Here is a 6,000-nt window from a genome sequence, read left to right on the forward strand (position 1 = left end):
TCTTTGTTAATGTGGATGCCAGTGGGTTTAAAGGGGGGAACATGAAAACCTTTGCCACAGTAAGATGGGAAGAAGAAATATGTCCAGACCCTTCAGCAAGAAGTAAAGCTGTCTCCAAGTAAGGGGGAAGATTTCCTTTAACATCCCAGTCAGCAGGGTTCTCAGCTGCAAGGGTAGACAGACCAAATCCTGCCATAGCAATGGAGTGACAGCCAGGGTCTCAGAGCACAGCCAGAGCCACAGCAGGGGCAGCTTCCCCTCCTGCCACTAACCAAACACAGATATCGCTTCCCTAGCTATGAAGACTCATTCGTGAAACCAAGAGTTTCTGGTTCAGTGCCTCACCCAAGCTAACACAAGAAAGCCTCTTCTCAGGACACACACTGTATTTATCCTCAGGCCGAGGAAGCTCAGATGGTGTCAGCTACGGTTTGCACAGCATGGGTGGCAGTGTCATCGGAAAAGGTCAAGCAAAGTAAACCTCACTTGTTTGTCTGTGCTCTGAAGGCAAAATGCTTTGGCACAGTCAGATAGGAGCTGTGAAATCCATTCTGGAGATTAAAATATCTCAGAAAAAAAATTAAATAGCCTGGTCTGAAACCCTTCTATTCAGTGTTTTTAGTACTGAGTGTAACTGCCCAGATGCAGCTTCCCTGCCTATCACTGCTGCACCTTTGCAGGCAAGGAAGAATCATAATAAATATCGCATTTTGGTGTTGAACAGGAAAGCTGCTCTGTCCCATCTTGGAGAGCTCTGATGGGAACCCCCATCCCTAGCATTTGTGTAGAGCTTTGAAATGAACATTTGCCTTATGTCAGACATGAGTGCAGTTCACTAAAGGCAATGGAAATGTCATCTAGGTGGTCAGAGAGTGTTGCTTGCTGGTCCCCTGGAGCCAAAAAGGAGAGTTATTTCTTCAGGAAAGCAGTTTTGTGCTCCAGAAGAGACCTGGAGACAGGTAAATTCTTGATAGGTGAGGGGAGGTGATTACAATTCAGAAAAACTCAGATGTGTTGCTACAGCTGGTCATGGGTACCTGCAGCAAAGGGGGAAAAGGACAGGCTGAGCAGCACTGCTGAAGCAAAGGCATGGCTACTGCAGCACTTGCAACGCTTGAGTGGTGCATCACCCTTACTAGAGCATCTTTTCAACCAAGTTCTCTTTGGACATAGATACAGTGGAGCAGAAAGCAACCTTGGGGCAGGGGCTGAATGACATGATCATTCAAATTCCTTCTCAACCCAGTTTTCTCTGATTTTATAATTAGATTTATTTGCAATCTGATTACAGCAGGAGATTGAAATAGCAATCAAGTATGTTCAGGGTGAACAAGTCAAACTGACAACAGGTAAGTCTTCCTGGCCTCACAATATTTGGTACTGCAAATACACATGTATGACCAACCAAGCTAAATTTATCACTGCTGAGAAGTGAATCATCAGTCCATTTCTCATAAGAAATTACTTTCTTTTCATGCTCTCCTGTGCTCCATCCTGCCTGGTCCTGTTCTCACTGTTTGCCTTCGTGTCCATGCAGTGAGAACTGCAAGTCTCTCATTTTGCATTTGCTTTGCCTTCACCCTTCATTGTTATGAGCAGGACACATAAGACAAAGTAAGCAGGCCCTGGGCTTGAACACGTGGACAGCAATCCAGGCCATTCTGCTACAAGTCAGGCCAAAGCTTTTGGTTCCCCCACCCAGGTTTGTGCCAGGAGGTTTCACAGACTCTTCAAGGACAAGTGTTTCTTGAGGAATGTAGGGTGAAATGTCAGTGATTTTTGGTCTGCTGCATGCAGGCTCTGTTGTTACAGAAGGGTCATCTGCGTAGCATTTGCAGCCTGGATGGTTAGTATGGGAATGATTCATGCTGTTAGAACTGCTTTGTTTTGGGGGTCAGGCTGGCTCTTTAGGACTGCCACCAAAGACAAGTTTTTACTTAAAGTCTGTGAAAGATACCATTTGTCCTACTTATTTTTCCAGTGTTGGTGTTCATATGGATGGAATAGACAGCTTCTGCCACAAGCTGTCTTCCTAGCCATGAAGATTTTCTGGAGTCATGCAGGCTCCATACTTTGGCCCCTTCAGTAGCTCTTTGCAACAGTCTTGCCTTCATTTTGCTTTGTCTTTTCTCTGGATTTGATTACTTCTCTGTATATCGCTTTGGTGTGGTTTTGCTCACTGTTTTGTGCACCACGGACAGAGGGAGAAACTGCTGCATTGTAGGTCCCCTCTGCTCCTGAAGCAGGAACTGAGAACAAGGTGAGGATGGAAATGGGTCTTTCAGCCTAGTTCAAAGAAGAGGTACTACAATCCCCAGACAGACTCTTAGGAGGTGGGTCATGTGTGATGGCACAAGTAGTTATGTATCCAACCCTTTGGCTGTGATTTCTTCACTTAGGTTTTTATGGGACAATTAAAAACCCAGGAAAAAGTCAAGATAGGGAGTGATACAGCAAAACATTCTCTAGAAAAAGGTAACTTTTGAGGAAGGACTTGTAGTTTCTGGACCCTTTCTTTCCACTCTGATTCACAGCTCTGCCTCATCCAGGAACTCCGTCTACCTTTTGATTTCCTTCCAGCGGCTGGTTTAAACTCTTGCACACAAACTTCTCTCTCCAGCTGGCTTCAGCTGCTTTCCATTTCCTTCCTCCTGCTGTGTACACTCCCAGCCAGGTACCCAGCACACCTGTTTCCACCACCAGCAAGCAGCAGTGGGACAGGGAGGGGAGCCAGCACAGAGATCACATCCATTGTAGCTCTGCTAAAAACAGAGAAGGGGGTAATACCTGTGAAACCAGAATGTTCATAGGTCTGCTGCCACAAGCGAAAGAGGGAATGAATTGTGTTCTGCATGTTGCTTTGTGTGCAGCTACACAGAACATAAAATCAAATGTCTGCCTGCAAGCAGATTCACTTCATCAGTGACCATCAAATCCAGGTAGGTGTGAGCCATGCTGGAGCCTGCAGAGATCAGACACACACGTGTGTCATAAGGAAATATACACCCAACTTGTGCTTTTTTCCCCCCATTTTGCTTAGGAAGTAGAGGGGAAAGTGAAGAACATATTAATTGCATGTTTTCATATGGCAAGGATCCATGAATGTTGTGGTTTCAGTGAGCACCCTAATGCTATGTGGGGAATGAAAGGGAAGCCACAGAGCTCAGCACTGCAATTATTATTCTTTCTGGGGTAAACGTGGGGCCCTTGGATAGATTTAAATCAGCCTTGCAAACAAAGAGCAAGTGACAGACAAGGAAGGAGGAAAGACCTAGGAAAAGGAAAGGTCTTTTGAATACAAGACACCGGACCCTAGGAACATCCCTTCACAGAACTCCTTTTGCCTCCTGGGAATGTGGCTGAGCTGCCTGTGGCTGTGTGTCTTTCTGCCAGTATGTTAGAAAGTAAAGCCCCCAAATAGTAAATGGGTACTGTAACAAAATATGAGAACTGAAAACTCACCACTTTGGAAGTAACTGATGTAGGAAGAAAAGTCTCTTTGTAATTCCTTAGTTTTTCATGGCAAGTTAAGATTGTTCCTTTGCCTTGTCACAATCCCCCCCTCCTGCTCTATACCTCAGAAAGAGCATAGGCTGGCAATCTCCCATTGCCAGAGAATCAGACAACTTTCAGGCTGACTGGGTGCAGAGTAGCTTCAGTATGAGGGAGTTTGTGGTTTGTATCTGTGGTTTGCATCTCCTTCCAGCAGTTTGTTAGCATTTGAAGACACTGTGAATGGGAAACTGCAGGACAGCAGAAGAGGGTAGCCACCTCTGCTTCCTACGCACTACTTTTTATTTACTAGGCTTTTAGCCTTCATGGTTGCAAGACCTGCTTGCAAAAGGGACCCAGGCATACTTCACAGGGCTGGAGACAACCTGTAAAGTCATTCTTAGGGGGATGCAGTGCCTCATTTTTCCTGACCATTTCCTACAACTCAAATCTCCCTAGGAAAGTTGAAGAGCTGCACACTCTGACTGAATTTTACCCCAAGAAAATACCTTGCATCAAGGAGTGGGAAGCAAATGGCTTTGGTACAGGAGGCAGCTGAAGAGCTGCTCGATCAGGACTGGATGAGTCAGGGCAAGGGATGGCAACAACTCTGCTTTGACACATTATATGTGCCATAGTCAACTCCAAACTCCCAGTTACCCACATGAATGACTAGAGTGCAATCCATGCAGATTTGTGCCACTTGACCCCTCAGGCATGGTAGAGAAGTTGGACACTTGCATCTTGGCTACATCCAACAGAATCTGTCCTGGTCAGAACCAAGCAGATACAGCACACACAGGCTGGTCAGGGGAGTGGGAGGATGATGTTCCCTGTACTGCCAAGGGTTAAAAGCAAGGTCCAGATCCATAAGAAATCCTGTGAAGAGAAAAGCACAACCCAGCAATTCAGGCATGTCTCACCCCCGTTCAAATGACATTGTTTCAATGCTGTCTGCCTCACCCCTCAATGGTAATTACAGACTTTCACTACAGGGGAAGAGAAAACGGTCGAAGAAACTTTCATTACAGACATCTCCTAGAGAAAAGCAACCCCAATGTAATGTCTCAGGCACATAGCCAGGATCAGCCACCAAACCAAAACACATTTAGGACAAAAATAAAAGGGGGAGAAGTGTTAAGTGATTTGGGAAGATCAGAAGCCCACCAGGTTGGCTGCTGTACACTGCTGGGTGTGGGGAGCACTTTGGAGGAACTGGAATGCTGCCCTGCTTTTAAGTGGTGTGGTTTGCATTTACATTCTTCCTTCCTTCCTCCTTCTCCGGGTGCTTGTTTTCCCGGATGTCTGCATGTCACCCCTGGCAATCACCAGTGGGCTGGAATGGATGGTTTTCCTAGGCTTCCTAGCTTGATGTTTGTCAAAGGGGCACATAAAGCTATAGGTGTCCTTGGCTGACCCCTCTCCCTTTTGCACACCTAGCTTAAGTATACACTCAAGAATAGGCTTCTTGTATTCAAAACTGGGGGCTCACCTTGTGTGTATTACAGGGCCCCAAAGTATGTGTTTTGTTCCAAAGGATGCAAGAGGGTTTTTCCCAGCAGGTCATGCATCTATTACAGCCCATGTCCATTTCCTATTGCTGCAGTGCATCTGTCAGGGTTGGTGTTGACCTACCCTCAGTTGGTTGACACCTCTGGCAAAAAAAATGGATGCTTTTTCTTCTTACCTGCTGCTTTTTTTCCTCATTTTAACCTTCTGCTGACAACTGGCATAGGTCCAAGCTAAGTTGCTATTTTTACCCCTGGTCATTCACATGTGTGAAACTGAGAACCACTACCATGGCATGGTAAACTCATTGCTCGTGGGAGAGGTCATTTCAGTGACAAAATTTTCCAACAGAACCCTTTTTTGTTGCTGGTGGTAACACCTTGTTCTTGCAGGAACTGGGGTTCAATGCTACATTAGAAAGATCCTTCAAACCAATAGGCCTTGTCTCCAGGCAGCAAACAGCAGGAATGGGACAGGACCAGGAGGAGAAAAACGTTCAATCAGAGTGCTATTAAGATGTGTCTAGGGAACTGGCTGAATTTTAATTGTTCTCTACCTCTCAGTGAGTGAGCACAGGGAAAGATTTACCTTCTGGCCTTTCCATTTGGGCATGTTGACATTTCCAGGCGGCACTTTCCTCTGATGGAGAGGTTTGACGTCAGGTGAGCTGATTAAAGCCTGCAGTGCCTCTGACTCATTTGGCTATGTCCTGTGCAAAGGGATTTGTAACATGTCTCTTGTCTTTCTTTCACTTGTTATGGTTGGTTTTAAATAAATAAAGCTAAGCTCAATTCACAACTTCAGGGAAGATGCAACTCGGCTCAGGCTCAAATACGCATTGCCATGGCAACAGATGCTGTCAGGCACACACAGACTTGTCACTCTTGGCAGCGAACTCCCCTGCCCAAGCAGTGCATGAAGCTGGGGCAGGATGCAGGAAAGCTGGGTGAGGCTGACACTGTCCACACCACTTGGGCATGCAGTTGTTCTTGGGAACTG

The sequence above is a fragment of the Pseudopodoces humilis genome, chromosome 7, assembly GCF_049639895.1.
Source record: "Pseudopodoces humilis isolate 2021_Gansu_Grassland_sample_001 chromosome 7, ASM4963989v1, whole genome shotgun sequence".
NCBI classification, from domain to species: domain Eukaryota; kingdom Metazoa; phylum Chordata; class Aves; order Passeriformes; family Paridae; genus Pseudopodoces; species Pseudopodoces humilis.